General features: G+C 40.1%; 1 non-coding gene across 1 annotated transcript; it reads left to right on the top strand.

Moving 5' to 3' along the window:
* Positions 1 to 1,941: 1,941 nt before the first annotated feature.
* Positions 1,942 to 2,013, top strand: TRNAH-GUG (transfer RNA histidin (anticodon GUG)). Its single transcript has one exon. It is a non-coding gene; the product is annotated as a tRNA-His (tRNA).
* The last annotated feature ends 22,556 nt before the right edge of the window (positions 2,014 to 24,569 follow it).

Here is a 24,569-nt window from a genome sequence, read left to right as displayed (position 1 = left end):
CATGCCATTTATTTTATTTATAATTATTTTACAGGGGAAATAAGGACCCCAGTTCCCATTTCACCAACACCATGTGTTCAATACATATATATTACACGGTTAATATTCTAATTACATGTGTTAATGAAGAATATGTTTTGGGAAAAACATTTTGGACCCTATGTCCCATGCACGAGGGAAGAGCAATATGGCATTGCACCTATATGTAAACTAAATAAGTAGATAAAATATTGCCTATAAATGGAGCAATAAACAGACTGAGAATAATGACAAATAACATGCATGTATATATGAGTGATGGCATGATGTATCCCTTGCGCGAAGAGTTTTTCTTTGCACATGAGAAGTGGCAAAGACAACAGTAAGAAGGAGAATATGTGCTTATTTGAATTGCAAAAAAAAAACAAAAAGAAATTAGGTGAACTATTTTTTTTTTGTTAAGTAGTCATTGTTCGTTTTACTAAGTTTGACTAACTATTTTTTTTTGTTAAGTAGTCATTGTTCATATATGAAGATGTAAATCATATTGAATTTATTGATATTGTTGATCATAATTTACATGGCAAAATTATATTCTTGGTATAGCCGGGTTACAAGACAAATAAACTTTAGTATAAAACAGGTCATCTAAGATACACTACACATACTAATTAATTTATATAATTATTTTCTTATTTGAAACAAATATTGTTTCAAAGAAACTAATAAAGCATGCAAAGAAAAAGAGAAAGAAATTAGCTTCAAACAATTGTTGATATTTTTCACTACCGAGCCAAGCTAAATTCTTTAAGATTGTGAAGAAATTTTGAAATTATTGAACTTCTACAGAGAAAAAAATTCAACTTTTAATATACGCTTAAGTTGGTTGTGACAATATTATGCATCTTCATGATACAATTTAATCATAAGAATCTCGAAATTTTTGTTTTGTAGACATATACTGCACTGTATCGGTATGTATAATAATTAGCTAGGGATAGTTTACTATTTACTCGAGGAAAAGGATGATTCAAAAGTCACGTAAACTTAATCCATCTTCTCCTCAAAATTTAGTGAATGGTTTTTTAAATACCTTAAGACGAACCCTTAAATTTGTCCTTAATCTACGAGACAAAATTTTTAAACAAACAATAATCTTACCTTTCAACAATATAAGTGCCTACGCATGCACGCATGTCAAATTACACCCACGATACAAAAATTTAACAGGTGGGTGCGATCTAGTGCAAGAACATGAAAAATGAGTAGACTGGTACATGAACTTCACAATGACGTGTATTTTAGTCAAAAAAAACCTTTGATTAATTTTGGTTTTATAAGGTTAACTGCTAGATCGTTGGCTTATGGATTCAATTTTGTGTTTTGCCATGTTCGTCACCCGAGGTAATAAATATGTTGATTAATTGAATCGCTCGAAAATTATGTTAGTTTGCATTTGATAATCATATATTTTTTAGTTTCAAATCGATATATTGTTTTATTAGTATAACTAAGCAACTAAAAGCAGTACATAATACATTATACATGTAGATCCTTTTGAAGATGGACTGAGTTGCTTCTGTTTTATATGGCATAAAAAGTATGGTGTCGAATATTGATCTTTTAACTAAAATGCACGCGCTAGCCAAGTTATGGCACCTATATGCTCTTTTTTTTTTAAGTTCTTGCACTAGATTGTACCTACCTATCAAGTTTATATAATCTACCTATCAAGTTTATATACAGTAGACGTAATTTACTCGACTTAAAATATATAAATACATGGATCGTCCCAGCAGGTGTCATGAAAACAAAACATGATTTTGAAGATACTTCCTTGTTAAAAAACATCCGCCGCTACACAAGGATTTTTTTTTAGAAAAACAGCTACACAAGGGGTAGTGCCTATGTCTTAGTAGTTCGAGAAGTCAATTACGGTTTTATTTGAAGCAACACACAAATGTGGCTGTAGTTTAGTGGTGAGAATTCCACGTTGTGGCCGTGGAGACCTGGGCTCGAATCCCAGCAGCCACATTTTCTTTTACATGTTTTGGTTGGAATAATCAAATACATTTATTTCTGAATTGTTTACATGTTTTGCTTCGAATAATGACACACATTTATTTCTAATTTATTTCTTGTTTTGCTTGGAATAAACTCACATTTTATTTTGAATTGCCAACACCATATGGTGTGATGATTCATTGAATAGAGTAAGAAAAAATTACAAAATTAAAACCATATAAGGCAGTAGCTAGGAAAGAGAAACCCACCACCATGCAAATACAACACCTAGACATAACTCAAGAGAAAACTAGCACCCGACCGACACAATCGGCTGCTAGTAGACTAACAAAGAAGTTATAGTCAAAACCGCCCAAAACCAAACCATAATGGCTGAACACCGCACTCAACAGAAGTTTTGGTTGCTTACAAGTTTTGCTAGGAATAATCATACATGTTTCAGCCCTGTTAGGTAGGCTCCAAACTCCAACTCCCTATTGTAGACTCTAAATCTAGCGAAAAGGCTTCTACAGAAGCTAGAGGTGGTTATGAACACAAATTTTGACAATTTGATCCTTTGAAAGAACTAATTTTACAAATGAACCACCGCCAAAACTTATTTCAAAAATAACCCTTTTGTTCAGCGCCAAACTGTGTGGCGCTGAACTTAGATACCTCAGCACCAAATAGCGTGGCGTTGAATGTATGTTGACACGCTGACTTAGTCTCCTATCCGCGGTGGCACGGTAAAAAGATCAAATTGTTAAAATTTATGTAGATATGAAAGTGTTTGGGCTAGATTGATCAGCTCTACCCCACGATGTTCAGCATCACCATTTCGTCAAACAGCTGGTTGGTGTGTCCCACGGTCCCGCCGACGTCGTTGTCGTGTGCCGCCACTCAGCTCGCATGCCACCTTGCCAACGCCAACACTGCTAAGCCAACACGTCGCAGCCCGCCGCCCTCGTGCACCATCCAGCCGCCTAGCAGCTGTGCCACCCAACCTGATGCGAACCCGCTAGGGTTTGTGGCCCGATCTTTCGATGAGAGGTAAGGGATAACTCGATTGGATGAAGACGACGTTCACGGCCCGACTACAACCGTCCAAAGACGATGTGCCTTAGCAACCGATACACCGTCTCCAATGGTCGCCGCGAACTTGTGGTGCGCGTCAACCCGGCCACGAGGGCACTCGTCCTGCAAGCAATCGAAGAACAAGCAAGAACAAGTAGGACAAGCACTGAAATTGCTAGATAAAGATGAAAGTTTCGCTATCAAACACAATATGGTGGGGTTCCGATTACAGGCAGACGGGCGGTTTAGCCAACACGCGCGCTGCGAGCCGGTAGCAAGTAGCTATCTCTATCATCAAAACCCGCCTGTTCTTGGCGGCGACTAGAGGTATAAGAAGAGGGGAAGAACGACCATAGGGTCGTGCTCCAACCCTAGGACGCGCCCCTAATGGGCCCAACTTGGATACACAGCCCATTGGGCCAAAAGAGGTGACGCAGCACCATGGACAGAAAACAGTCGGGAGTAAAATGACAATTGCGGCCGCTCCAGAACAGATATGGACATGTGGCTGGATCCATTTGAAAGTAGACTTGATAAGCTTTCCATGAAGTACTTGCACGCCCAAATCGGAGTTCGCATGAAGTCGTGGCGGCCGTCAGAAGTTGGCGCTGCCCTGCAGTCCGAATCCACCCCGCGCGAATCCTCTTCCCTTTGGATCCTCTCCATCGTTCCTGAGTAAAACACGAGTGCACACGTCTCCGGGGTATAAAGACGAGGAATATGAACTCAAGAAAGAACTCACCTGATAATTTAGTTGACGTGCACGAGCACGGGTAATAGGACCATCATGCTGTACATGGGGGGACATGGATGTATCGACGGTGTTGATGTCCTCATCACAACCGCTGCCACTGGTCCCCGCGGCCGATCGCTGCCCAAACATATCTCCCTAGCCCTAGCTGGTAAGGGAGGAAGAATCGTGGGAGGAAAGACATCAGGACGAGAGAGGGGTGAAGGTGTAGTTCAGTGGCATATTACGTAAATCCATGAAAAAATTAAAGGATAATGGGTCTTTTGAGATAGTGTGGAGCAAAAAATAACCCAGCTCTTCCCTCGTAGTGTAATTTTGTGAAACAACTATGCTAACTCCGCTAAAAAATTAAAGAATATGTATGATTTTGCACAACTTCAGTTGTAAATAAGTTAAATTTAGAAGCTGGAGCCAAGTCAAACTGGCCTTCTTTTACCATTAAAAGGAGCCGAACATATCCTATGCACACTCCATGCACACCAACTAATAAATATCATGAAAAATTCTAAAAAAAATTGGACATATACTTTCAATAGTGTTACACATATATATGAAATCGCATGGTCGAATTTATTATATTTTACTCGTAACGAAAAGATAAAATTCTGACAGGTTATTACTCTTAAAATTGACAGTTTTTTTTTACTTTTTTGCTACGGTAAAAATATAATGAATTTGAATGGAAGACTTTATAGATATGTGTAATACTGTATATGTTAGATTTTTTTAATAATTTTTCGTGATATTTATTAGTTGGTGTGCATGGAGTGTGCATGGGAAGGTTCTCTGCTTAGGCTGTGTTCGGGAGGTGAGGTTGGGAACTCATCTCCCGCACACGCAAAACGAAGCGACAAATTTTCTTGTTATTAATGAAGTATTTATTTATCTTTAAAAAGTAGGTTAATATGATGTTTTTAAAGCAACTTTCGTATAAAAACCTTTTGCAAGAAACATACCGTTTAGTGGTTTGAAAAGCATGCATGCGGAACACAAGGAGGTGAATTGGAAAATGTGGGGGAAGAACACAACCTTAGAGCAGGTACAATAACAGACTATAAGTCAGCTATAAGCACATGTGAAGTAGATAAGAGATGAGAGAGAAGAGAAGCGGTCTACATATTTGTAGCCAGCTACAGTATCGGCCCTCGGTTTTAAAACGCGGAAGGCCACTTGTCTTAACAATACCAAATCCCTATATCAGTAGGTTGGTATACAAACAATATTACTAGTACAGAAGCATCTGCAACGGACGGATTACAATACTTAATATTACAAGAGATATCCGAGTGGAGTCCCCAAATAGGCCAAGGGCTGGTACATTACCCACATAATAGATGAAAGATAGAGTAGCAGAATCGAGGCTGTGGCGGTACGACTTTTATTCCCACAGGCAACGACTGGGAATTAGTCCCTAAGGCGTCACCACGCGTTCTTCTTCTTCAGGGAGGGTCTCAGATGGGTCGTCCACAATCTCAGAGTCTAGTGGGTAAGAGTAAAGCAAGGGTGAGTGCAGGAGTACTCAGCAAGTCGATCACTACTAACAATGTATGCATCTTATGTACAGGGAATTCCAAGGAAGGAGTATGGCTATTTGCATAAAGCTATATTTCGCAAATCTTTTCTCAAACCTATGACCTAGCATTTTCACTGTAAATCATGTTAGGTTAATGTTGTCATATAACGAGGGTTCATCCACCTCTGCAGGCCTCGCTTGGTTCAGTTTACCCTCACCAGTTTATCATCTTTCAACTATCTATCAACCCTCCTACCACGTAGGCAAGGCTACCATGTCATCTCTTAACTAAAGCAGGTTTAAAATCTATAAGTCTAATCAAGAGTAGTACAAGTCCCGGCGATCACATTTCCGCGAGCACGGCTATACGAATAGATTGGTTTACACACACTGCAGTGGATGTACGCTTTTAATTCCGCATTCCGCGGCTTGGCTAACACATGAGCCTAGTCCCAATACATGAGACTCGCCACGGCCCGGCTTTTCGGTCGCTCTCGCATTTCGGCACCTGCTCCAAGGACTATGAGCCCCTATTGCACCCCAGCACTCCAACCTACCTACTGTCGAATGGTGAGTGGAGTCTTGGCGCTCCCGGGATGAGGGATATCTACTACTTATACTTATAGGATGTGTTTTAATTTCTTAACGTCATTTACCTTTCACACACTGCACAATCCTCAACATTCACATACAGAACCTACCATGACTGAGGTGCCACCCCACGAGAGCTTCCTAATCCAACGGGTTTGCCCATACATGAAATGCTGGCCATACTCAGTTCGTTTCTTGCATAGCTTCCTGACTCGGTCCTTAACTGACTAGGGTCGGTGACTAACCATTTCCAGAACCACCTATATTCTATTCGTGCCACCCCAGTCGAAATAGTTGTGTTCATTAAGTTTTGGTTTTCGCAAAAGTTTGTGTGGTGGGTGGCGCTCATGTCTCCGCCCACAAATCAACAATCACTCCTACCAGGTGATTATCCATCCATAGCCTTATTTTACATAAGCATGGAGTATATAGACGTCTACAATAGCAATGCTAAGCAGTTGTCGATATTCGACTACGCATAAGTAAAGGACTCGGGCGACAAAGAGGTATTTGTCATGCCTAGAAATTCATGAACTAGAATTTCTAAGCTGAATGTGCATTAAACCCCTGTCCAGTACCAGCCAGGGTACACAAACGACAATTGTTGACATACAGATCCACGTCTTACAAAAAATAGAAAAAAGATTACAAATACAGCGGAAAAGATAAAAGCGAGCTAAGCCCGAAGACTTGACTCCTGCAGCGAGGCGACTCCATTCCACTGGCATCCTTGACGGCAGCGACGAAACCAACTTCTTTGAGACATCTCCAACTGAGAAGAACTTCAGCTCTGGTCTGGGGAAAGAGAGAGCAAGACTGAGTGCTACCCACTGTACTCAGCAAATCATAACGGAAGAGGAGGTATGATTGTATATCCCAAGGAGGCTAAAGGTTCATTTGCATAAAGCTAGCATTTAAAAGCAGTAGTTGAAAGCAGTAAAACAGTTGTAGTAATTAATCAATATTAACCAATCACTGCTCAATGCTACACCACGTTGAGACAGGCCCAAACCACCACCTGAACTAACCAGTTCCATTAGCTAACTAGGGGTGAGATTAATCACGGTGAATCTGGTCGACCACCCATAACCGCGGGCACGGCTATTCGAATAGTTTTACTCTGATCAGAGGTGTACAACTGTACTCACAAGACACAGCCCCACGACACTTTCCCGTGCGCCGACATGCCACCACGACATACCAGAAAGAGGCCATGACAGGACCCTTCGCATAACCCCCTCTAACCAATCGCACCACACCTCAGGTTTCGCCCCCGCCCCAGCAGGCAACGGGCGGCCCCCTCTCATGCCACGGTGAATCCGCAAGCCGATCAACCGGACACCCCGGCCGACCCAACTCCATCACGCTCACCCTAGCCTGGGTACGTCAGCTAGAGGAAAGTTACACTACAAGCCCAGCCGTTGCCCACGCTGGCTTGTGGTAAGTACGATAAGTTCTTCCAGGGCATCCCGCGAACCGGTCCTTAATCGCCATGGGCACGACTAGTAAAACCATGCACCCACAGCCCACCATGTAGTGTATTTTAATTAACTAACACCATTGCGGTGGCACTAATCCAAAGCTATGCCAATAATCAAAGTCTATGCATTAATGTGATTCCCCCTTTGTGTACTAGTTGAACTAAGCATGGCTAAGCAATTCCTAATCCAACATCTATGCATTTTAATACCCAAGTTATCAATGACGTAAGGGAAACAATATGTAGCGGAGTAATAGGACCCATCCCACATAATATTGTAAAAGAATGCAACGTTTAGAAGAAATGTGGGACATTTGTAAATTGGATACAATATGATCAATTGTAATGCATGACTTGCCTTGTTCTCGCGCTGATGGGACCACAACAACGTCTTCGAGGAATCGCGGATCGACGAAACGGCCGAAATCTACACGACAAACAAAGCACACAAGCAAAACATGCTATAAGACTACTGAAACAGGAATCAAAACCATTTTTAATGGGTTCTAGGGATTTTTATGAATTTACTGAGACTTGAATGGATTTAAATGGAGCTTGGAAGAATTACTTATGAATTTTAGAAGATTATCTCCGTTTTTACTATAAAAAGAAAAGCCTTAATGAGTTTTATTGCGCAATAAACCCAGGAGATGATGCCAGCACAACGGGGGGGCGACATGTGGGCCCCATGGATCAGAGGCTCAAAGGGGAGGGAGGTGACTGCTGGCTGGTGGGCCCCACTAGGCAGTGGCACAAGGGGGGGAGGTGGCTGCTGGGCTTGGCTCGGCTCCAAGCCGGCCAGCCGGCCATGGAGGGGCAGCGGTGTGTGCGGAGCTGGCAGCGGCAGCCGGCGGTGACCAGCAGCAAGCAGTGGCGAGCGGCAGCACGCGGCGACGCGGCGGCATAGCGGCGAAGCGCCGAGCGGCGACAAAAGAGAGGGGAAAGGGGAGGGGGCCTGGGTGCTCACCAAGGAGTCCGGCCGGAGCGGAGGAAGGCGACGGCGAACGATGACGAGGAGCGACCAGCGAACCTCGATGGACGGCGGGCGAGCCGCAGGAAAAGCTAGAGAGAAGGTTGGGAAGGGTTAGAGAGAGGGGGGGGTCCATGGTGCACGGCATAGCCGGCCGAAGGCGGCGGTAATGGAGATGTTCACCGGCGCGTGGGGGGAAGCAGATTTCAGTGGCGGAACTTGACGGAGGGAGGTGGATGAGGTGGACCTTGGCCGCGCATACCCGTCGGGGGCGCCGGGGCGGTGTGGCGGTGGCTAGAGGCGGCTGGAGCAGTGGAAGAGGTGGCGGTGGGTGGGTGCGTGGTGCGAGGGCGATACGGAGCTCGGGAGCGGGAGGCGAAAAGGGGGAAAATGGGGAGGAGGACGCGAAGAAGCTAAATAGGGGCTCGGGAGGGACGGACGTGGCCGGGAGTGGCCCCACTTCGCCGGCGATGTGGGGAGGTGGAGAGAGAGAGAGATGGGGATTCGAAAATCAATCCCGCCCTCTCGGGCGCGCGTGCACGGGCGGGAACGCGGCGAAGAGGGCGGGCGACATGGGCGTGGGCGCGGAAGCGGCGTGGGGTGGGCGCGGGGAAGGCGGGCCGCGTGGGCACGGCGGTTGCCAGCTTGGGGAGCGGCGGCGGGAGGTTGAAGAAGGGGCCGACAAGTGGGCCCCACCTGTCGGTGACCCTGAGAGAGGAGGGGGGGAACGGGCCGGCCGAGCAAGAGAGGGCGAGCGCGGGAGAGGGAAGGGCCGACAGCCCAAGAAGAGGGGAAAAGGAGGAAAAGAAAAGGAGAAAGGAGAAGGATTTTCCCTGGGATTCTTTAATGCCTGTGCTCCTTTTTAATTGGTTAAAATTATTTCTTGGGCTCTGAAAATTCCACTAAAAATCCTATTAGCATATTTTGACATGTAGAATCCAAGAAAAATTCCACATGCCAATTCTGATTATTATTTGCATTTATTAATTTAGGGTTTCTCTCTTGCCTTTAAACAAATAATTTCTTGCAACAATTTATTAATTGAATTTTGGCTAGGGAGAAGAAATTCAAGGCGTGACAGTATTCTATATGTAAGGCTAAACAATATCACAGCAGGCATTAATCAAGCATATGTGCATAATTTATAAATAGCATGCATGTTTATTTGTAAACAACACATTTGTAAATAGGCTCAACATGTTCAAGAATGGGGCGTAGTAACTTTCCTTGATCAGCTAAGGCCTCGACCTCAACTGGCTCGCAGTCCTCCTCACACACATAACCTGGTAATCGAACGCGGGAATTAATGACTAACCTAAATCTAATGCAAGTGCTTAAAATGCTAGAAAAAATCGAAAAAATGCCAAACCAGAGTCATTTGAAAGATCAAGATTTTAGAAGAATTTTGGCAAAGGTTTCATCGAAATCCGAGTTGAAATGAGGGAGATATGAGCTTTTGAACATTGGATTCCAAATAAATTGATTAAAAGAAAAAGGGCTGACGGGTGGGACCAAGGTGGGGGTTGGCTGACCGGTTCAACGAAATTTAAACCGAGTGGGGCCCGCGTGTCTGTCGCTATCCCTTCTCTCTTCTCTCTCGGCTCTCTCCTTCTCGTTCTCTCACACGGGGCGGCGGCCAGCGATGGTTAGGGTTGGGCTGTGCAGCGGTATCGGGAGTGAAGGTGGTTGCGGCCAGAAATGGGGGTTCGGTGAGAGGCAGCATGTGGCTTAGGGAGGTGCATGGTAGTCAGTAAGGTCGGTGCAGCGGCGGCCTAGACATGGCGGTGCACCGATGACGGTGCAGGGGCAAATTAGAGTAGGAGAAGGGACGGAGGGCTCAGATTAAGCAGAAAGGGGGCCTACCAGAGTGTGCGAGTCCACTAATGTCGGTTAGGATGGCTAGTGGGGGTGTGGCGACGGTGTGGTTTGGGGGTGGCGGCTACCGGAATGTCGCACGATGGCAATGGGTTCGGTTAGTGTTGGGCTGGGCGAGGCGTGTGTTCGGGGAGCATATCCGACCCTAGGGGAATCATTCCTCTTCCCCCCACGATTGCGGCCGGTGGCATTGGTTAGAGGTGTGGCGGCGGCGGTCTGGTCGTGGTCACGGCGGCGGGTGCACGGTGGCCACGGTGGAGCTCGGCCAGAGGTGTTAGGGAAGGGGATGTATGTGGTATGAATGGTAGGTGATGATGCCGAGTGGTTTGGGGCTCGGGTGGCCTTAGGCAGTGGTTTGGCGTTTAGTCGGGTGCAGGTGGGGTCGAACAGGGCATGCCCGTGTGCGGCGCACACGCGCCTGCTCCGCGGCGAGGTGGCACGGCAGGTAGGGGGCTAGCTAGGCGGTGGGGTTCACGGGGACGTGCATCTAGAGTGGTGGCGTGGTAGCGGGCGAGGTGGTAGCTGGTGTGGAGGCTGGGCGCAGTATTTCACCCTTTGGGTGGCACCATGCCATGTCGGTGTCGGCAAAACGAGGCACAGAGGCTAGCACGAGCATCGGTAGGGGTGGAAGGGGAGAGCATGGATACATACCTTGCGGCAGCCGTGTAGCGGCACACCAGGCGGTGATCCTTGCACGAAACTATGGTCGTCGAGGTACTGCCTGGGGACGGTTGACCCACAGATTGCCCTCACTCGCCAGGTGTTCGACGAGAGACACAAGCAAGTACACAACGGGTTAGGGTAATAGTTAGCGGGTTAGAGAGGGTTAGGGGTTAGTGCAACAGAAAGTAAGGGTCAGCGCTTAGTGGTTAGCTCAACAGGAAAGTAAAGGTTAGCGGTTAGAGCAACAAAAGAAAAGAGTTAGCGTGTTAACTGATCGGGTTAGTCGTTCACGAGTAAGAGTTGGCACGGCGGCCTATCCGCCCTCTTGCTCGACTGAGGCCCAGCTGAAGCTGGCCTCGGCAGAGCAAGCGGAGAGACGACAGCTTGTGCGCGAGAGCGAGGGGGTAGAGTGATCGGGCATGAGTGAGGACAGAGGGGAAAGAGGGCGTGCAAGCGTGCATGGCTGGGGGGACGTTTATATAGGTGTCGGGGTGGGGGCGACGACCCGCGTGCGTGCATTGATGAGCTCTTGTCCCCTAGCGCGGGTTGGCGTGTGACAGGAGAGATGGTGGCGCGGCGGCACGACGTTCCCAAACGTGATGCACGTGATGGACGGGGACTGGCGGGAGAGTCACCTAGCGGCCGTCGGTTCACGGCGCCTGACTCTACCGGGGTCCACGGTGATCAGGGCAACGATGGTGGTTAGTGACTGATCTTTCGGCGGTTAGGGCGGTAGTGAGCGGCGCGTCGCACCGTGTGGCGGGGTCGGCCTCGTCTTGGCGTTTAACCGAACGGTGATCGAACGACAACAGGGGCGCGGCGACATACAAAGGGGTGGACAAGGATGGCGACTGCGGCCGAGTCGTCGTGGCATCGGGTGCTGCAGTGCGCCCATTGGGATGGCAGCGCGATGGTGAAGGTGGGGAAGGCGGCGAGGGTTGCCAAGCCGGTGCGTCGAGGGCAGGGGCGCGCAGTAGAACGACGCGCAGCACGGCGGCGGCGTCCTCAAGTGCCCAAGATTATAGGGGGGGTTAAGGAGGGGAGGTGTGAGGGGGAAACCATAGACTTAGGGCTTATTTGGCAACTCGAGAGAAGGGGATTGGGAGTTTACACAAGGGAATTGATGGTGAGATTAAGATGGGAATTTGATTTTTGAACCCAACACCTTGTTTGGTAGAGGTGGTGGAAATTGATAGGAACTTTAGTTGGAGATTAGGTCATTAGTTGAAACGGATAGCTTAGATTTGTTTAGGCAAATTAAAGGAGGAATTCTCTCCCAATTACCACCCCCTACCCACGTATTGAAAAAGGAGGGAGTTCCTTCCTCAATTCCTCATCCCCATCCCACCAAACAAAGCAGTTAATAGCCTCATCTCTCTAAACTCCCAATCCCTCCTAAAAACTCTCTCCAACCAAACGGGTTGTTAGCACCGGGCCGCATTGGGCCAGGTGAAGTAGACTTCCCATCTTGTTTGGTTTAGGGCTGTTTTGTCGAGGGAGCAAAACCAGACTTTTGCAAAGTCGCACAAAGCAACAGAACAATGAAAGAGGAGAAAAGGAAATCCATTTATTCAAAGGGAAAAGAAATGATCCAAAACTCGGCAACGTGCAAAATGAGCCAAAAAGATTTTTTTTTGGAAGGCGAATTTTAATTAAGGGATTTTAGTTAGCGGATTTTTGGGATGTTACATACAGCACAGACTCCAAAACACTATGTGTGTATGACATGTGAGACCAATTATTAATGAGGTAATATATATTTGTAGTTAACTATTATATGAATTGGCTATTAAATTGACTATAGATGATTTATTGCTAGTAGTTGGCTATACTATTAAATTTGCTCTTAGAGCAGGTACAATAGCATACTATAAGCCAGCAATAAACAAAATTCGAGAAGATAAAAGGAGGGAGAGAAGAGTAGCGGGCTATAGATTTATAGCTAGCTGCAGTACAGATTCCAAGATGCAATGTGGTATGACAGGTGGGACTAAGTATTAATAGTGTAGTACTCCCTCCATTCCATAACATAAGGCACAACCACTTTTTCCAGATATTCCATAATATAAGGCATGCAAATATGCATGCAATTAACTATGATATCTTCCTATTAAATTATTACTTTTTTAAATCATTCGTGATGAGGACACAACTAGCTCGGATATAACCATGACTATCTTATGTATTAATCAACTAAAGGTGCATATGTTCTATATTAGATTTACTTGTTATATATTTGAACAAACGTTGCTACACAATGAGTTTCGTGTGTTTTTGTTTGCAGAGGTATTTGCTTGGGTGAAAGAAAAGAGAAGCGTAAGGAATACATGGATGATTGAAGAAGTTGATTGGAGACCAAACCAAGACCTTCTCCAAGTCTTCTTTCATCTCACCACGTCACTTTTGGTCCATAGAAGACAAGAGATAAAGTTCTACACGTTTTGGATTCGGATTCGGGCCTCCTAACAGCATTAATTTCAAACGGATCTAGCCTCTGTTCTAGAAGGAATTTCAGGGCCCATCAGTACTTGTTGGAAAGCTTATGGCGTCTACTTTCAGATGGATTTGGTCCCACGTCAAAATTCCTACCGAGCTGCCGGGAAACTGTAAAACAAGCCACGTATTTCATCCAGTCCGAATCTGATTTGCGTTTTAGGCCTTGTAATTGTGTCGTGGGCTTAGCCCAAGGGGTGTGCGCCCTAGGGCAACCCTAGGACGTCCTTAATCATATTTATTCAGTAACCATCATCGTTTAGAGTCGGGTTTTGCTTAGATTATTCTGTCAAGAACAGTTTCGCCGCTAGATCGGTTTGTGGAACCCTAAATTCGAGTTCTTAATCATCCATATGCAATTTGGTTGCAATCTATCTTGTTCTTGCTTGTGTTCTTCGATTCGCATGCAGGGATTAGCCTTCTCGGCGAGGTCAACCGGGTTTCGGCACGGTTGATAACTAGAGGAGACGTGGTGCTGCGATTGCGGGGCTCAGTAGCATGTTCGTTCAGAAGCCGGATCGAGTTGTGTTGCGACTCCGCCCAAATCGAATGTTTATCAATACCTATCGGAAGATTGGGACCTAACATCCCTCATCAATTCGCTCTCACATTCTCTAATTCTATTGGATGCATGCATTATATTTATTAGAATGATCCAAACTACAATATGATAATAATTATTTATTGGTCTTTGGGTTAAGAGTGGTTGTGCCTTATATTTTGGAATGGAGGGAGTATATGTTTATATGTAACTATTCTATGAATTAGCTATTAAATTTACTATAGATGACTTGGAGCTAGTACTGGGCTATATTATTAAACTTCTCTTAGGCTGTGTTCGGGAGCTGGCACGCAAAACGAAGCAGCGTTTACCGCGTGATTGATTAAGTATTAGCTATCTTTTCAAAATGGATCAATACGATTTTTAAGCAACTTTCGTATAAAAACTTTTTTAAAAAGCGTACCGTTTAGCAGTTTGAAATACGAGGGAGAAGGGTTGGGAAAAGAGCGCAGCCCTAGATATGTTCCATAGGAGGAGGTACGGACATTGGCCTGTCTAGTTCCCAATATTTTTTCTAAAAACATCACATCGAATCTTTACACACATGGAGCATTAAATATATATTAAAAAAATTAATTGTACAGTTTGAATGAAAATCACGAGACGAATCTTTTGAGCCTAATTAGTCTATGATTAGCCATAAGTGTTACAGTAACCACATAAGCGAATGACGGATTAATTAGGCTTAATAAATTCGTATCGCGGTTTTCAGACGAGTTATGAAATTAGTTTTTTTATTCTTGTCTGAAAATCTCTTCCGACGTACTCCCTCTGATTCTATATTAATTGACGTTTTGGACAAGGTTGAGGTTAAACTTTTATAACTTTGACCATCAATAACTTTAAAAATATTTAGTTTAAAGAAACTAGAAAAACATATATAGATTTGTCTTTCAAAACACTATAATAAAAATAAACATGCATTTATTTATTGTATATATTATAATAGAAAAATAAGGTCAAAAGGTATATCTTGTAGAGCGTGTCATTGTTTAAAGCGTCAATTCAAATCAAACCGGAGGGAGTACGGTTAAATGTCATATGTGACACCTGTAATGGAGTCAACTTTTTTTTCCTTTTTTTTCAACAAACAAACGTGAGTACGTGACCCTCCGTCTTCCTTTGGAAGCCACCCGTCGTCTTCCGCTGGAAGCCTCGCCTATCCGCCCACAAAACCCCCTCCACAATCCAGCCATGAATCACCTCCATTCTCCTCTCCTCCCACAACAAGTAGCCACCAAAAATCATCCGCTGCTCTACCTCTCCAGTCTCCACGTCCTCTTGAATCCACGCTCGGCGCCAGTTGCGTATCGCGCGCCGTTAGTTTCGGCTTGCATTGCTTCCAATCTTTCTTTTAAAGAGGTAGCGTGCTACTGCATATATGCTCCTACAGTGTATGGTTTGATTGGAGTTGGCCTCATCAGATCCTCACGAATTGAATAATGTATATGCATGCGTATGGTGCCGAGTTTTGTAGTAATAATGAAGCATCTTGGATGGAACTGAGTTCTTAGGTTGTGTGTTACGCTCAAGTGAGTGTCTGATTATATTAGGGGATTCAATGATTGTTATTCCCAAATGCTTGTATGCTATTGCTATCCCAAGTAACTGTGTAGGAAGTTTTTTTTTCTAAGAATGGAGGGAGAATTCATTTCAAATTTGTGTGATTCAGTTCAGTTCATTTTCTGTGATGTGTATTTTGAAACTGCCACATGAGTTCATTTAAATGTCAGTCCAGTTCAAGGATGTAGAATTGACAGGTGCATTAATCGGATTAATTAAGCTGTAGAATTGACCAGATGTTGCTACCAATGCAAATGGCTAAAATATATGTAGGACCATTTTTTTTCCATGGCAAAGTGCAATGAGATTAGGGCCTTTTGGGTAGAGTCTAATTCTACAATCACATAAGCATTTAGGGTTCCGGTGTCGCATGGTTAAGTATTTGTTTCAATGCATGAGTATCTTGTCATTCTTTTGTCGGCATTGCGTGTCCTCAGAAGATGATACTGCAAATTTTGATTGGACTACAAATGGGGATTGTTCTGGTAGCCTGCTTTTATGCTAGAACAAACAACATTACAAGGTATTTCTCTGAATGTAATCTAGTTACTGATAAAATTATAGACATTATGAGTTTATTGATCTGTTTGTTCCTGTGTATATCAGAATGCTACAAACGATGGAGATCGTGTTGAGCTTAGAGGAATGCACTTTTCTGGACATGGTGATTGGACTACAAATCGTGATTGGCCCACTTTTATTCTTTACCCTCTAGATCGAACAACACTACAAGGTAGCATTATAAATATGCCTACTTACTGAGAAAAGTATATATTATGGACATTATGAGTTTATTGATCTTCTTTTTTTTTTTTACTTCAGAATGCTACAAACTATGGCGATGGGGGACACAGATGATAAAAGTATTCTCGAGCATCAAGATGAATGCTCTAGCAATTAATGTTATTTGGATAGAAGCACAATTGAACTGTATTGGTGGGAGATCATCCAAACCCAATCCATTAGTCTGAAAAAAATTTTGATGAAACGCTTAAAGCAAATGGTGGCATGGTTAAATCTATTGTATATGTATGTTTTTTTAATACTTTTCTTATATTATCTCTGTTGAAGTCTTACATTGCGGACTGTGAAAGTTAAATAATACTCCTAATTTTTAGGCAGGGCGAGTATTCAGTTGGTTCTGTTGTATTAGTAAATTTTGTATCTGTGGGTTTTCATGATCATCATTTTTGTCTGTCACTGACTCTGCAGGCCTTCTTCAGCATACAAGTGCCCGGGGCACTTATAGATATCAAACGACCGGGTGAGCTTGATATTAGAGCATTTAAAAGTGCTGCGAAACAAAAATCACCTGAAGAAGCTGATATTCTTTGTTTGAAGTGGGAAGCCAAAATTACAAAACCAGAATGGCACCCATTCATGATTGTCATGGTTGATGGAAAAGAGATGGTAATACTCTGTAACTATTACATCTAATGCTCTCTCTTTTAGATTATAATCGTTTTGAGTTTCTTTTCGCCAACATATTATCTTTCCCACATATCTTTTAGTCCTTGTTTCTACTGTTTTGCTTTTGTACTCAGTAGCTCAGAACATTGTCTTTGTATAGCATCATTATAAGACCAGTTCTAGTTTTTTTTTTTTTTGTTCAATTTGGTAATGAAACGAGTAATCCGTATATAAGTTGCAGATTCATGGACACCCAATTCTATAATCATTTATAATGTAACCATATATACGAAATCTAATGTTGTTCTTTAGGAGGTGATCAGGAGGATGATGCGAAACTTGTTGAATTAAAAGAAGAGCTCGGTGAAGAAATCTAAACAACCATGGTGACCAAGGCGTTGCTCGAGAATCTATCAATCCATTATATACTAAAAGTCTATTAAATTTCATATAAACACTCCTAAACCACCATGTGGCATCCTATAAACGCTCTCGAATCACCACATGTCACCCTAATAAAATAGAAAAATCTAACCATCAAATTTCATTTAAATTGGTGGACCCATTAATTAATTTTAATCGTTAGATTTATCTTTACATTAAAACAAAATCTCCCTCCACCCATGTACGAGCCTGTACGAGCCACCGCAAGGTACATACTATCCATCAGCAACGTAAGTACAATCCCTCCGTCTCCTTTTTTTTTCATTTTTCTATTTCCATAATAATTAAAATTAAAAAAAAATAGAGGCCTAAAAAACCCATCAATCTATTAGATCTATCTAGCTCTTCCTCTAGCCTCTCCTAATAAGTCCATAAAATATCATATAAATATTTCTAAACATCACGGTACTCCTAAATTAGAGAAAATCTAAATATATATAAAACATTCAACCATCTATTTACATTATTTTAGGTTAATATATATATATATATATATATATATATATATATATCTTTTTTTATGTAAAACATCCCAAACTCCCTTCGTGTTCCTATACGGCGTTAAAACTCATTAACCAGCCTTATAAATGTTTGTAAACCACTTTGTGACACATCTAAATTAGAGAAAATAATAAAAATTTAAGAACAAAACATCTAATTAATGGACATACCATTTAGGTTGTTATTAGATTTTTATTTAAAAAAATAACAAACCTCCTTTCCTCCCTCCCCACCCAAACAATGTTAAAGCTTTATACATTAAACATCCAACACATTATTTTAGGTCATTATATCAATCATTTGTTTGTTTTGAAAGCCATATATCAATCATTTATTTAAGGAAAACATCACGTCCTCCCTGTCCCCGTGTCGTTCATCCTTTTCTCTTATTTTTATCCTTATGATAATTGAAATTAAAATTATCAGTTTGTGACCTACCCAAAGCTGGTGTCATTTTTTCAGAAACAATAGACGTATAGAAAATACTCCTAAGCCACAATGTGGCATCCTATAAACGCTCTCGAGTCACCACGTGTCACTCTAATAAAATAGAAAAATCTTACCATCAATTTTTATTTAAATTAGTGGACCCATTAATTTTAATCGTTAGATTTATCTTTACATTAAAACAAAATCTCCCGCCGCCCATGCACGAGCATGTACGAGCCTCTGCTACGTACTACATACTATCCATCAGCAACGTATGTACCATCCCTCCGTCTCCTTTTTCTTTCATTTTTCTATTTCCATAATAATTATAATTAAAAAAATAGAGGCCTCAAAAACCCATCAATCTACTATTTCTATCTAGCTCTTCCTCCAGCCTATCCTAATAAGTCCATTAAATATCATATAAATATTTCTAAACATCTATACGGTACTCCTAAATTAGATAAAATCTAGATAGATATAAAACATTTAACCATCTATTTACATTATTTTAGATTATTATATATATCTTTTTCTTACGTAAAACATTCCAAACTCCCTTCGTGTTCCTATGCGGCGTTAAAACCCATTAACCAACCTTGTAAATGTTTGTAAACCACTGCGTGACACTTCTAAGTTAGAGAAAATAATAAAAATTTAAGAACAAAACATCTAATGGATGGAATACCATTTAGGTTATTATTAGATTTTTATTTTGAAAAAAATAACAAACCTCCTTTCCTCCCTCCCCACCCAAACAATGTTAAAGCTTTATACATTAAACATCCAACACATTATTTTATGTCATTATATCCATCATTTGTTTGTTTTGAAAGCCATATATCAATCATTTATTTAAGGAAAACATCAGGTCCTCCCTGTCCCCGTGTCGTTCATCCTTTTCTCTTATTTTTATCCTTATGATAATTGAAATTAAAATTATCAGTTTGTGACCTACCCAAAGCTGGTGTCATTTTTTCAGAAACAATAGACGTATAGAAAATACTCCTAAGCCACAATGCGGCATCCTATAAACGCTCTCGAGTCACCACATGTCACTCTAATAAAATAGAAAAATCTTACCATCAATTTTTATTTAAATTAGTGGACCCATTAATTTTAATCGTTAGATTTATCTTCACATTAAAACAAAATCTCCCGCCGCCCATGCACGAGCCTGTACGAGCCTCTGCTACGTACTACATACTATCCATCAGCAACGTATGTACCATCCCTCCGTCTTTTTCTTTCATTTTTCTATTTCCATAAGAATTATAATTAAAAAAATAGAGGCCTAAAAAACCCATCAATCTACTATTTCTATCTAGCTCTTCCTCTAGCCTATCCTAATAAGTCCATTAAATATCATATAAATATTTCTAAACATCTATACGATACTCCTAAATTAGATAAAATCTAGATAGATATAAAACATTTAACCATCTATTTACATTATTTTATATTATTATATATATCTTTTTCTTACGTAAAACATCCCAAACTCCCTTCGTGTTCCTATGCGGCGTTAAAACCCATTAACCAGCCTTGTAAATGTTTATAAACCACTGCGTGACACTTCTAAGTTAGAGAAAATAATAAAAATTTAAGAACAAAACATCTAATGGATGGAATACCATTTAGGTTGTTATTAGATTTTTATTTTGAAAAAAATAACAAACCTCCTTTTCTCCCTCCCCACCCAAACAATGTTAAAGCTTTATACATTAAACATCCAATACATTATTTTAGGTCATTATATCAATCATTTATTTGTTTTGAAAGCGATATATCAATCATTTATTTAAGAAAAACATCCCGTCCTCCCTGTTCCCGTGTGGTGTGCATCGTTCATCCTTTTCTCTTATTTTTATCCTTATGATAATTGAAATTAAAATTATCTTTATGGGTAAAAACCACAAATGGACCTCCAGATATCTGGTCTAGCCAGCTCTCCCACAGTCCCTTTTCTTATATTTCTCCTCTTTCTAGCACTTATAGGAACAATATAAATAAAATAATTATAATCTTTTAAATCATATATTCAACTTATGTTCCGTTTGAACTATTATATTTTTTTAGTGAAATCAATACTTTAATATCCATATTGACTATATTTAAATGCTAACATAAAAATTACATTCCAGACCCACATTCATCTTGAGGTCTCCACTAAATAAAAAAAAAACTAAAATTCATCATTATAGATCAAAATATCCCATCTTAATTTTTAATAAAGCTAGTAGACCTATTACTTAAATCCCATTAAACACCTAACAACTTTCTATCAACTTAATTAATTTCTCTCAACATCTAAATGGGGGCAATTTACCTATACAATTTGATTTTGGTGCTTTTATCAATAAATGATCTTTTCAGGAGGTAAAATTATATATATGATCTATGAAGTGACTAATAAATTAGAGAAAAATCTTTAAATGATATGAATTTTTATGTCACAATGTGTACCCATCTAGCGTTATTTTTTTTATAGACAACAATTTGAAAATAAAAACGTGCTCAGTTGAACATCCTACTGATAGTACTAAACATGTGGATTGCACCAAGAAATATTTTTTTTTAGGAAATGCACCAAGAAATCTTAGTAGTGAAACAACCATGAGGTGGCCTTAGCAATATAGTGAGTTAATTCCATATGGGAATTAAAGACCATGTTTATTTATTTTTTTTTGTAAAACTTCCTATGCTACATTGTAAATTCCTAACATTTACCGTAGAATAATATAGAAATGTGTATTTATTATATATTCTTACTCAATTGAAGAGATAATTTAGAACAGATGATTTTACCCCATGTCAGGTTGTAAGCTCAACCCACATATACTTTTAACCCAAATTGCAGAGATCAAATCATTTCAAAGATGCTTGGTAGAATGGAATTCTCCAAGTTTTTAAAAATGGACATGAAAATAATTCAAAATTTATGTAAATGTTTTACAAAATTGTTGGGTTTAAAACCGATTCTAAATAAAAATATTCAAATATTTTAGCAGGACTAATAGAACGAAAATATCTACAATTTCGAATAGAATCTAATAAAAAAATTGGACATTTTAGCAAATGTTTATTGTAAGATATCCCCGTGGGGAGTCAAAATACCCAAAATATTTTCATAGGAACTACATCTATTGTTTTCACATAATATTATCTCTTAAATTGAAAATGGTACAATTTGAGTAATTTTAGTTTAGAATTTATGTGTTGCAAGGGTAAATAGAAGAAAATCATAACCAATGTTCAAAGCACATTAACTAAGTTAAATTATAATTTATATATAGTAAAATAATATTTTAATACAAAGTCATCTGTATATAGACATTCGTAATAAAATTTCACACATATTAAATTAGGTGCACGCGTATGTGCGCGGGCTACCTTCCTAGTTGAGATTAATGAGTATAACTATAACCCGAGCGACAGGTATCCTGTATCGGAGCCGTGGAACTACAAGGAAGGAAGGAAAGTGACCCTGAAGGAAATCGTTCAGTTCATCATGAGGCAGTGAACACGCAAGAGGAAACGTTGAGCTCAAACTGCTCAATTATCAGCTGTCAAGAATTGGTTCGTTTTCTCCTTATCAGTTAATCGTGTTATTAACATATATAGCATGTGGGTGCATTCCAGAGCAGGGACTCTGTTTTTCTGTTTGTACATAGGTTCTCCTTAACTCTATGCCAAGTGCTCTTAATCTGGCAGTTGTAGTAGAATGTAAGGCCTGGCCTTGGAATGACAGAATTTTACCAGGTCAGGAATTGAATTGAATCTATAAGATGCATGCATTCCAAAGGACGCTCAAAGCTTGTTATTCATGTATCAATTGGAATGGCACTGCAACATCACCTTGTGCGTTTTTATAGCTCATTGAGTTCTGTACTTTGGTGCATGTGGAAATTTTCAAAATAGCCAATGCATAAGGAAATTTAATACTAAAACTTTTCAAGTTCAAAGAATGCTCGTTGGCAGCTGCTTTAGATGCAAGTGACATACCGCTTGTTTGGCTCGTTTGTTACATCTTCTAATCAGAGACTCTTATCGTGTGGAGCTGGAGCTGTACTGAACATAAAATAGTATTTTATTTCTCTACTCCTAAAGATACGAGGGTTCATTGCTCTACTCCTAAAATACGAGGGTGGAGCGGCATTTCCACGGTTCCTTTTAGCTCCGCTTCGCCCCTCAGAAAGAAGCTATACCAAAAGTCCCACATCATAAAATATGTATGAAAATCTATTATAAATCCACCTACAAACATGATAAAAAAAACTGATTAATCACTATTTTACGAGCTCACATGTAATATTGTATAACTTTCTGTATCCCTTTTAATATTCTCATTGCCTTATTATATTTAACTAGGAAGGTAGCCCGTACGATGCGCGGGCATGTGTATTAGTTTGTTAAAAACATGCTTGATAAATTAATTTTAAGTTAAAAGTAAGATGTTTTTTCATTCTTTTTAATTGAATGTTCTTCGTCTCGCTCTTTTCTTATGAAATATTATAATTTATTAATGAATATATTTTATGTGTATCAAGCTATCTTTACCTCTAATTCATACGAATATAATTGTTGCATATTTGCATGTCTATGATATGTTATTTTTCTAAAAAGACCTAGTCAACATAAGTAATAAAATGCAAATTTAATATGAAAGTATAACTTTTAAATAAGAAAGGCCATCAATTATGCAATGCTATTAGCGGCTTATATACACGCAAGAGTAAAAAACCCATGACACTACTGTCAAGGATTGGAATTTAGGTTATCGCATATGTATCATTGGCTTTTGTCTTTTTTTATGTGTCAAAGCAAAATATGAATTGTTTTAAAAAAATATAAAAATAAAAAAAGAGTATTGTTGGGATATAAAATGAGATATTTTGTATGGTTAAGAGTGTAAATTGATTTAAGGTTACGGATTAAGTGATCTATATAATTGTATGAGTAAAAGCACTACGATGAACATATTGTTCAAACGATTAAAAAAAGTTGGATAAGAGACATAAAAGTATTTGTGCCAATATGTGATAGTCCGTATGTGAAATAACAATAGCAATACATGCTAGATACTATTTTTCATTCATTAGTGTGTCCTTCTGCTCTGATGCAGTTAGCTTTCTATTTGTTTTCTCATAGTATTGGAACTTTTTCATTGCTAAATAAAAGTTTCATGAGGTCCAATTTGATTGTGCGATGTGGGATACAACCCATATGCCATTTCATAAAGTTTGTGCGAGGCTCAACGTAGTTCGATGAAAATATGGTTTCATGTCTAAACATAACTGCCACGTGTCATTGTTGTTACAATGTGGAATTTTTGTTGATATCATAGATTGAACATTTTTCTAGAAAGTTGTAATTAGATGTTATAATTTATTTACTCAAAACTGACCATTTTTTAAATATTTTTAGCTAGCTTGCAGTGGTCATGAATTAGTGCCTACCATCTTTTTACTTCTTTGTGTTACATAGTTAGGCTTTTTTTTTTATGTTCGTGGCAATTTATTATGTCTGCTACAATCATATATATAATTATGTACTTAACCCTCACTAAGTATATTTGCTTATAATATTGAATCTATATTTGATCTAAATATTCAGAGCACGTGATTTTAATTGTGTTTATAGCTTGTTTGGATGATTAACTAAAGATGCAAACTATACAAAGCCCTGTTCTATTCTCCAACAAAAGTTGGATTAAATTTTGAATACTCGTGGCACGCTATTCAAACTGCTAAACGGTGCGTTTCGTATAAAAACTTTCTATATGAAAGTTATTCTAAAATATCAGATTAATCCATTTTTCAAGTTTATAATAACTAAAACTCAATTGATCACACGTTATTACCACCTCATTTTGTGTAAACCAGTTAATCTTCATCTTCATAAGTAACATATAAGATTAAGAAATAAATTCATTTTCTACTATGTTTCTATCATTATCATACAGTATTTCTGCAGTAATGTTTCCTTATACAGGGTTTTATCTAATTAGCTTAGTTGTGACCTAACTTTCTTGATTATCATCTCACGCTATGTTAAACATACTTCCTCTATGCATGATATGATCAAATTTCCTTGTTCTGTTCATTTAGGTCATGTAAAACTTTGTTTGTGCTTATTCCTTGATGTTTCATCTTAATTTTCTCTAAAGTGAATATATACGAAAATTGATTTTGATAGACTGCAACACTGCATTACGATTAGGCTAGAAGTTTTTTATCAGATGGATGATGGCTCTCTGTTTTTTAG

Source organism: Oryza glaberrima, chromosome 4, assembly GCF_000147395.1.
Source record: "Oryza glaberrima chromosome 4, OglaRS2, whole genome shotgun sequence".
NCBI lineage: Eukaryota > Viridiplantae > Streptophyta > Magnoliopsida > Poales > Poaceae > Oryza > Oryza glaberrima.
This window is presented reverse-complemented; position numbering and strand designations above follow the sequence as displayed.